The sequence below is a fragment of the Bos mutus genome, chromosome 4, assembly GCF_027580195.1.
Source record: "Bos mutus isolate GX-2022 chromosome 4, NWIPB_WYAK_1.1, whole genome shotgun sequence".
Classification (NCBI taxonomy): Eukaryota; Metazoa; Chordata; class Mammalia; order Artiodactyla; family Bovidae; genus Bos; species Bos mutus.
In genome coordinates this window covers 37,959,684-37,970,545 of record NC_091620.1, presented here as the reverse complement: position 1 = coordinate 37,970,545, position 10,862 = coordinate 37,959,684, and the positions used below count along the sequence as shown (strand labels likewise).

Here is a 10,862-nt window from a genome sequence, read left to right as displayed (position 1 = left end):
TTTTAATTAAGTGCCGTGTACTTGGCACTTACTCTACACATTTTTTCCTAATTATAGGGACACACCATGGAAGAGGGGTTCACAGTCCTCAGTCTGAGTCTGAGTGACCTTTCAGAGCCTCAGTTTCCTCATTTGTAAACTGAAAGGTCACTCAGTGTCTTGCTCATTAGAAGCACTGGAAATGACCTAGGTTCTGATTCAGTTACTTCCTAAGCAAGTGACCTGAGGTTGGTTCCTTCATCTGAAACCCTCAAAGACAACTGGCCATTGAAAGAGATCCCAGGCTTAGAAGACAGGCTGGAAGGGGCTCTAATCACCCTCCACCCCTTCTCCCATGTTCCAAGTCTCAACACTCATATTTTACAGATGAAGAAACTGAGGTAGGATACAAGGCCAGGTCAGGAATCCAGGCTCCTGGATGAACCGCTCATTCCTGATTCTGAAGCTGAAATTGCTTCTGGATCATCTCCAAATATCTTCTCTGTGATTTGAGGAGAGACTAATCCAAGGCCACGATGTGAAAAACAAAGCTAGTGGCCACAGACTCTAGTGCCGATGGAGGCTGAGTGCCTCCTTTCTGCGCTGGTGCTGCGGATGGACTAGGGAGCAGGGTGGATCCGGTTTCCGGTTTTCAGGCACGACAGACGGAGCAGTCTCTGCCCAAGGAGATCCCATCTCCTAGAGCGGGCTGGGGGAGGCCCACGTGGGCGCCTCGGGTGCAGCCAGCTTACAGTCACCAGGGAAACAGCCTTCGAGATCTCAAGGGACTAGGCTCTCCCTTCTTCCCACGCACGGGCAGAGGAATATCGACCAATGAGATAGCGGGAATCCCAAGACGTCAATGGTATCTAGGCAGGTGTGAAAGAGTTGGCCGCGAGCAGAGGCAGACGCCGGAGCCCCTAGTCAGGAGTTTGGAAAAATAGTACCTGGCAAGGAGTAAGTCTGAGATGCGCAGCTTCCTCTCCTCCTAGATGTTCCACAGGCACGTCCTCTCATGCGGTCCCCAATTTCACTTCTCCCCTCCCCTCAGATGATACTCTTGAATTCAGTTCATACTTATCATACTTATCAGTAATTACCTTAAACGTAAATGGGTTGAATGCCCCAACCAAAAGACAAAGACTGGCTGAATGGATACAAAAACAAGACCCCTACATATGTTGTCTACAAGAGACCCACCTCAAAACAGGGGACACATACAGACTGAAAGTGAAGGGCTGGAAAAAGATTTTCCATGCAAATAGGGACCAAAAGAAAGCAGGAGTAGCAATACTCATATCAGATAAAATAGACTTTAAAACAAAGGCTGTGAAGAGAGACAAAGAAGGTCACTACATAATGATCAAAGGATCAATCCAAGAAGAAGATATAACAATTATAAATATATATGCACCCAACACGGGAGCGCCACAATATGTAAGACAAATGCTAACAAGTATGAAAGGAGAAATTAACAATAACACAATAAAGTGGGAGACTTTAATACCCCACTCACACCTATGGATAGATCAACTAAACAGAAAATTAACAAGGAAACACAAACTTTAAATGATACAATAGACCAGTTAGACCTAATTGATATCTACAGGACATTTCATCCCAAAACAATGAATTTCACCTTTTTCTCAAGCGCACATGGAACCTTCTCCAGGATAGATCACATCCTGGGCCATAAAGCTAGCCTTGGTAAATTCAAAAAAGTAGAAATCATTCCAAGCATCTTTTCTGACCACAATGCAGTAAGATTAGATCTCAATTACAGGAGAAAAACGATTAAAAATTCCAACATATGGAGGCTGAACAACACGCTGCTGAATAACCAACAAATCACAGAAGAAATCAAAAAAGAAATCAAAATTTGCATAGAAACGAATGAAAATGAAAACTCAACAACCCAAAACCTGTGGGACATGGTAAAAGCAGTCCTAAGGGGAAAGTTCATAGCAATACAGGCACACCTCAAGAAACAAGAAAAAAGTCAAATAAATAACAGTTCTCAACGCTGCCCATCCGTTTACGCTAGGAGTGGTGGCCATGGTACCGGAGGGTGGAATCCATCGCTGTGTTTTGATTCTTCCTGGAAAAGCTGAGTGGGGTTCAGGTGGCGATGGGAGAGGGGCCCTTTTCATGAATGTGGATGTCAGAGGAGGGAAGTACCATCCTGGGAAACAACAGACTAAAGTGTACCTGAGGGGAAGGGAGGGCTAGTTAGAGCCAAGTTGTAGGGAGAGGAATGCCAGCTGTATCCACTTTGTCCTGCTAGACATGGCCAGCACACAGTGGAAGATGTGGGTATGTAGCCACAGAGGCCAGGCTGGACATTCCTACATGGCATGCATCTACTTACTATTTGTGTGTCTGTGGGGTAGAGATGGGGGAGAGGTATCTTTTGGACCCAAAAGGCCAACGTACTATTCCTCAAATGACTGCAGAACCTGGTTCAGCCTAATCTGGGGAGGGTTCCTGAAAGGAGGTAAGTCCTCCTCCTTTCCTTTGTTCAGTGTGTATTAAGGGTCATCTTTGCGCCAGGCTTTGTTCCAAGGACTGGGGATACAGTAACGAATAAATCAAGGTTCTAGGCCTTAAGGAGTTTGGATTACCAGAGGCATTAGAACTGCAATTCTAGACTTTATAGCTCAGCTGCTGCTTTGATGTAGCTTAAAAGTCAGAAATCTAGATCAGATTTTTTGTGTCACTTTTGTGTCTTTTGTACTTTTCTGTCACTGTACAACTCGGCCCCACCCCCATTCTCTGGGACTATGAGCCCAGAACGTTGTAGCTGGGACCTGAAGAGGGAAAGGATCACAAGGGACCGGGGATGTCCAGGAATGAAGACATGTTCACTAATTTATCAGCTATGACCGACCCATCTATGTCAGTATTCACCTAGATGGTGTGCCTGAAAATGCCAGCACTAGAAGTCTTAAAGAATTTCCCCCAAAAGAAAAGTTCTAAGTTCAAAAAGTGTGAGAAACAGAACTTTTTTTTTTTTGAGTACAGTTAATTTTCAATGTATTAGTTTCAACTGTATAATAAAATGATCCACCTAAATATACATATATATTCTTTTTAAGTGGAGTAGGAAATGGCAACCCACACAAGTATTCTTTTTAAGGTTTTCTTATTATAGGTCATTACAAGATAATGAGTATAGTTCTCTGTGGTATACAGTAGGTCCTTGTTGTTTATTATATATATAGTATGTGTTAATCTCTTAATTTATTTCCCCCTCCTCTTTCCTCTTTGGTAATCAAAAGTTTGTTTTCTGTGTCTGTGAGTCTGTTTCTGTCCTGTAAGTAAGCTCATTTGTATCATTTTTTTAGATTCCACATATTAGTGATATCACGAGTATTTGCCTTTCTCTGTTTGACTTACTTCACTTAGTATAATAATCTCTAGGCCCACCCTTGTTGCTGCAAGTGGTACTATTTCTGTTTTGTAGCTGAGCAGTATTCCATTGCGTGTGTGTATACCACATCTTCTTTATCCATTCATTGTTGGACATTTGGATTGCTTTCATGTCTTGGCGATTATACTGAATAAATAGTGCTGCTGTGAACACTGGGGTGCAGGTATCATTTCACATTAGAGTTTTCATCTTTTCTGGATATATGCCTAGGAGTAGGTTTGCTGGATCGTACGTCCACTCTATTTTTAGTTTTTTAGGCAACCTCATTCTGTTTTTCATAGTGGCTGCACCAATTTACATTCCCACCAACAGTGTTAGAAGGGTTTCCTTTTCTCCTCAGCCTTTCCAGCATCTGTTTGAGATTTTTTTTGATGATGGCCATTCTGACCAGTGTGAGGTGATACCTCATTGCAGTTTTGATTTCATTAATGATTAGTAATGTTGAGCATCTTTTCATGTGCTTTTTGGCCACCTGTATGTCTTCTTTGGAAAAATGTCTCTATCTTCTGCCCATTTTTTTTATTGGGTGGTTGGGTTTTTTTTTTTTAATATTGAGCTTCATGAGCTGTTTGTATATTTTGGAGATTAATCTCTTGTGGGTTGCTTCATTTGCAAATATTTTCTCCTAGTCTGAGGGTTGTCTTTTCATTTTGTTTATGGTTTCCTTCACTGTGCAAAAGCTTTTAAGTTTAATTAGGTCTCATTTGTTAGTTTTTGTTTTTATTTTCATTACTCTAGGAGGTGGATCAAAAAAGATCTTGCTGCGATTTATGTTGAAGAGTGTTCTGCCTGTGTTTTCCTCTTAAGAGTTTTATAATGTCCAGTCTTACATTTAGCTCTTTAATCCATTTTGAGTTTATTTTTGTGTATGGTATTAGGCAGTGTTCAAATGTTATTCTTTTATATGTAGCTGTCCAGTACCACCTATTGATGGCCATTCTGACTGGTGTGAGGTGGTACTTCATTATAGTTTTGATTTGTGTTTTTCTAATAATTAGTGATACTGAGCATCTTTTCATGTGCCTTTAGGCCATTAATCCCTTCTTGGTCATATCATCTGCAAATACTTTTTCCCATTCTGTGGGAGATCTTTTCGTTTCATTTTGTTTATGGTTTCCTTTGCTCTGCAGAAGCTTTTGTTTGATTAAGTCCAATTTGTTTATTTTGGTTTTCATTCTCATTACTCTAGGAGACAGATCAAAAAAAATATTGCTGTGAACACTCAGAAATTTTAATATGCACTATGCAGTAGATAGGGTGCAGCATGTCCAAATGTTTCTTTCTCCCCAGAAGCTTTTACAAGCACATTAAATCCCACAAGGGTCTGTGTCTTCTAAAATGCATCTCTACATGAGTATATATGTGTGTGTTATTGCAGAGAGTTTTTGGGAGGAAAAATAAGCTGATACAAATGGTGGCCTCAGGACGTTCCTGGCAGTCCAGTGGTTAAGACTCCATGCTTCCACTGCCAGGGGCATGGGTTCAATTCCTGGTTGGAATGAAGATCCCATATGTGATGCAGCATGGCCAAAACAACAACAACAACAACAAAACAAAATACAAAAACCAAATGGTGGCCTTTGGGGAGCTGGGTGGGAATTAGGCTTTCTTTACACTGAACAGCTTTCAAGGCTTTTGGCTTATGATTACTATGTGACTAAGATGGTTAAGAATCCACCTGCAATGCAGGAGACCCAGGTTCAATCCCTGGGTGGGGAAGATCCCCTGGAGAAGGAAATGGCAACCACTCAACTATTCTTGCCTGGAGAATTCCATGGGTGAAGTCCTGATAGGTTTCATGAGATCACAAAGAGTCGAACATAATTGAGCAACTAACACGTACGTTAAAATAGATACAATAAGTTTGTGGAAGCTTAGATGAGTCTCCAAGCTGGATGTCTGGTTGACATCATATTTAACTGAATCCTCCTTAAGAATGACAGCTGTCACCCTCCCCTGAGAACCAGCGTAAGAAATATCCCTCAGAAACTCATCATCCAGCCTGATGTAAGAATGACATTGAGGATGCTATAAAATAGAAAAGCAAAAGTGAAAAAGAACACTCCAAACGGATTTAACTACTTTTAGTATAAAACTGGATCTGCCATATTTCTAAAAGCTCTGATGTGCTGCCAGAGTTGAGACCCACGGGGACTGGGAGTGATATGAAAGACACGCTCCTCTGCTAGCCATTCCCTTGTGTTGGGTGAAGCCCTGGGCATGGGGAATTCTAGAGGGAGTGAGATTCAGTCTCTATCTTCAAATGGCTCCTGGAGCAGGAAGTTGCTTTTTATCTTAGGAAAAGATTTTCCAGACAGAGCCTCAGCTTCACTGGAGCTGGGTTTGCCCAGAGAGAACTGAGTTTGTCAAGTCAGCCTTGGGAGATAAAGAGCTTTGGGTCACCTGGAACCAGAGGGTAGCCTGGCCCATCCAGGCATTTCTGAGAGCCTCCATGTCCCAGACCTCATTCTCAGGCCTAAAACTGTAAGTAGGGACAGGGCTGGCTTGTGTAACAGCTGGATCTGGAATTTGCCATGGAAAAAAGTCTTTTCAATTGCCAGCCCTCTACAGTTTTTAGTATCCCAGATACAGATTCACCCAACCTTTAAAAAATTTATTTATTTTTATCTTATTTTTTATTGAAGCATAGTTGATTTACAATGCTGTGTTAGTTGCTAATGTTCAGCAAAGAATATATTTGTTTCCATTATGGTTTATCATAGGATATTGAATATAGTTTCCTGTGCTCTACAGTGAGACCTTGTTGGTTATCTATTTTATATGTAGGGTAGTCTGTATCTGTGAATCCTAATTTATCCCTCCCCCACCCTCCAAAGAGGGGAAACACTTTTGTAACTTTAAGTTTGTTTTCTATGTCTGTGAGTCTGTTTTTGTTTTATAAATAAGTTCGTGCGTGTATGTATGCTCAGTCGCTTCAGTCGTGTCTGATTCGTTGTGATGCCATGGACTTCAGGCTGCCAGGCTCCTTTGTCAATGGGATTCTCCAGGCAAGAATACTGGAGTGGGTTGCCATGCCCTCCTCCAGGGGATCTTCCTAACCCAGGTCTCCTGCATTGCAGGCAGATTCTTAACCCACTGAGCCACCTGGAAAGCCTGATAAATAAGTTCATTTGTAACTTATTTAAGTTACAAATAATAAGTTCATTTCAATCTAACATTTTAGATTCCACATAAAAGTGATATCATATGGTATTTGTTTTTGTCTGACTTCACATCCTATGATAGTCTCCGTGTCTTGGCTACTATGAATAGTGCTGCTATGAACATTAGGGTGCGTGTATCTTTTTGAATTTAGAGTTTTATCTGGATACATGCCTAGGAGTGGGATTGATGGATCATATGGCAACTCTATTTTTAGTTTCTTAAGGAACCTCCATACCGTTTTCCACAGCGGCTGCACCAGTTTATATTCTTATCAACACTGTAGGAAGTTTCCCTGATATCCACAGCCTCTCCAGTATTTATTATTATTATTATTTAAAATTTTTATTGGAGTATAGTTGGTTTACCATGCTGTTTCAAATATATATATACATATGTACATATATATGTGTACATGCATGCTAAGTCACAACCCCATGGACTGTAGCCCACCATGCTCCTCTCTCCATGGGATTCTTCAGGCAGGATCACTGGAATGTGTTAGCTGGGCCCTCCTCCGAGGGATCTTCCTGACCCAGGGATCAAACTCATGTCTCCTATGTCTCCTGCATCGGCAGGCAGGTTCTTTACCACTAGTGCCATCTGGGAAGCCCACATGTACATATATCCACTTTTTTAAAGATTCTTTTCCCATTTAGGCCATTACAGAGTATTGTGTAGAGTTCCCTATGCTATTCTAGCATTTATTATTTGTAGAATTTTAATGATACCAAGGCTTTTTAAAAACTCTGGCAACAGAGAAATCATTCCATGGGAGAAAATGTTCCAATTTTGGACAACTGTAATTCTATCTTAAGTTTTTATCCTGAAATAGTTATAGGCTTGTAGAAAACTGTAAAATTAATCCAACAAGCTTCCTATACCTCTTACCTATTTCCCCCAGGTAGTGACATCATATGGGTGTAGTACAGTGTCAAAGCCAGGAAATTGGTACATTACTGTTCTAGACTACATGCCTTATTCAGTTTTAACCACTTGGAAAAAAAAAAAAGAAACACTGTATTCATTTGTGTGTATATATATCGACGCAGCTTGATCACCTCTGGAAATTTCTGTCATCACCACCACAATCAAGATACAGAACTGCTCCATTGCTGAAAAAGAACTCCCTCCTGCTGCCTTTTTGTATTTACACCCACCCCTCCCCCTCCTCTTCCTGGAAACCACTAATCTGTTCTCCATCTCTAGATGGAGAATGTTATATAAATGGAATCATACAGTATGCAATCTTTATTTGAAAGATAACAGCTTTATTGACATATAATTCCCATACCATGCATTTCATCCATTTAAAGTGTTCGGTTTGATAGTTTTTTTCACATATTAACATTTGCACAACCATCACCACAGTCAATATAGAACCTTTCATCACCCTCCAAAGAAACCTTATCAGTCACTCCCTATTTTTCCCAAACCCCCAGTCCTAGGCATGCGCTAATCTACTTTCTACCTCTATAGATTCACTTATTTTGGACATTTCATATAAATAGAATCATATAATATGTGTTTTTTTGGTGACTGACTTCTTTTACTTAGCACAAAGTTTTCAAGGTTCATCCACGTTGTTGCAACTGTAGGAAGAGCTGAAACAAGTCGTACTCTGTCAATAATAAGATACTGAGCTGTTTTTCAAAGACAACAGAGCAAAACCATAAATTATGCACAGAAGAGAAAATTTTGACCTTTAATAACACTTGAACTAAAGTTCCCCCCAACCCCCTTGTGTTGGGTGAGGCCCTAGGCATGGGAAATTATAAAGAGAGTGTGATGCCCCCCAAACCCCAGAACTAAACTATGGAGACATGACTGGAACTTGAATGCTAGAACCCTTTCAGAACCCAGAAGATCCACTGCCGAAGCCTCCTCCCATATCTTCCCATAAATGCCAAGTTCCAAAGCCCTCCATTTGAAACCTGTCCCACCAGCATATCTGCATACTAATCCATTCTCCCCCAACTCATAAACGTTTGACTGAATCCCAGATTTGGGAAGCAGATTTGAGCTAGGCCTCCTATCTCCTTACAGGTTCATGTTGCAATAAAGCTTGTTCTTTCCTCAAAAGCCAGTGCCACAGTATTGGCTTCTATGCACGTGGGGCAGCAAGCCTTTTGCTCAGTATCACTATAGCATGTACTTGATTCCTTGTTATTGCCGGGAATATTCCCTGTGTGGATAAACCACTTTGTTTATCTAGCCATCAGTTGATGAACATTGAGTCATTTCCACTTTTTGGCTGTGATGAATAATGCTGCTGTGAACATTTATGTACAAGTTTTTGCATGGACATATGTTTCCAATACTCTTAGGTATACCTGAATGAAATTATTGAATCATATGATCACTCTGTTTAATCTTCTCAAGAATAGCCAAACTGTTTTCCAAAGCAGTTATACTATTTTACATTCTCACCAGCAGTGTATGAAGATTCTGATATCTCCACAACATCACCAATACTATCTTTTTGATTACAGCCATTCTTTTCTAGTGAAGGTGAAGTAGGATCTCATTGTGGCTTTGACTTGAATTTCCCTAATGTGTAAAGACATTGAACATCTTTTTGTTTCACTTGAAAAAAAAAATAGGCAAATTTATTGTAGAATACTTAGACAGTTACAGATAAATGGAATGGAAATACCTATGTATCATTTTGGAAATCAGCCATGATTTGAATTTAAAAATTGTTACAAGCAAAATTTAATCTCATCATGATGCTTTCTTTTGTTTCTTCTTTTCATTTTTTCTTTTTTTTTCCCCCAATCTCAGCAATGTACTTCTCAATTTCTTCAGGATTTAAAATCTTGAGGGGTTGATCTTGCCTCACAACAGCAAGCTCTATGTTTTTGCCACCTGACTGAACCATTTCCAGAAGGACCCTGATAGCCAGCTTAATAGTCAGATGGTTTCAATGGCTTCCTCAGTATAATTCTCTAGGAATTCACGCACTGACTTGGCAACCTGGCCTACAGCATTGGCTTTCCAGGCATGGTATGTGCTGGGAGGTCAGTCTGATAGAGTCGGGGGTGCCATCAAAGTCAAAACCCACAAGGAGGGCAGAGATGCCAAACCCCCAGCGCTCCTTGCTCTGTGTGTAGCGCTGCTTCAGACTGGCGATATAACGGGTGATGTACTCCATGGTGACTAGGTCCTCCACAGTCAGCCGGTGGCTCTGGCATTCCACCCGGGCCCTGTTGGTGACTATCCTTGCGTTAGCGTGAGTCTGCGAATGCCATGCAGACATTATCATCCAGAGCACAGACCTTCCGCACTGTCCTTTCATCCTGCAGTTTGGCCACTGACTTCTCCACACCAAGAACAACAATGTCTTTTCCTCGAACACTGACCATGGTCCAGCCCTTCTTCATGGCCTCCTGCAAGTACTCCACTGGGAAGAGGTGGCCGTTGGGAGAGAAGACGGTGATGGAGCGGTTATAGCTCATGCCTGTGGAACGTCGCTGTTGGGCTGGGAAAAGCGCACACTCACTGCCACGCAGCCAGCGATTTACAACGTTGCTGCGCCAGCACCGCACGCCAGCCCGCGCCCCCGCCTTTGTTTTGCTTTTATCAAGACTTTATTTCCATCAGTAGTGTATCAGACTTCTAGTTTCCATATAACTTTGCCAAGCCTGCATAGTATATATGTGTATGTATTATATATCCAGTATAGTTGATTTACAATGTGTTATTTTTTGGTGTACGGCAAAGTGATCCAGTTATATATATATATATATATATATATATATATAAAGAATATATATATATATGTATATACAAAGAATGTATATATATATATATATATATATATATTATTTTTTCATATTTGCCTTCATTATGGTTTATTACAGGATACTGAATATAGTGCCCTGTGCTATATAATAGGACTTTGTTATTCATTCATACTATATAATCCTGAATGCCCAATCCTTCCTTTCCTTTGCCCTTGACAACCACAAGTTTGTTCTCTAGGTCTGTGAGTCTGCTTCTGTTTCATGGATAAATTCATTTGTGTCATATTTTAGATTCCACATATAAGTGATATCATATGGTATTTGTCTTTCTCTTTCTGACTTCACTTAGTATGATAATCTCTAGATCCAAACATGTTGCTGCAAATGACATTATTTCATTCTTTTTTATGGCCGAGTAGTATTCCATTTATATATTCATACCTACACACACACACACACACACATATTACATATTCTTTATCCATCATCTATCAAGGGACATTTGTGTTGTTTCCATGTCTTGACTATTGTAAATAGTACTGCAA

At 40.6% G+C, this 10,862-nt stretch overlaps 1 pseudogene; it reads right to left on the bottom strand.

The window, feature by feature from the left end:
* Positions 1–9,295: 9,295 nt before the first annotated feature.
* LOC102278198 (proteasome subunit alpha type-7 pseudogene) lies at positions 9,296–10,029 on the bottom strand (annotated as a pseudogene).
* Positions 10,030–10,862: the final 833 nt, after the last annotated feature.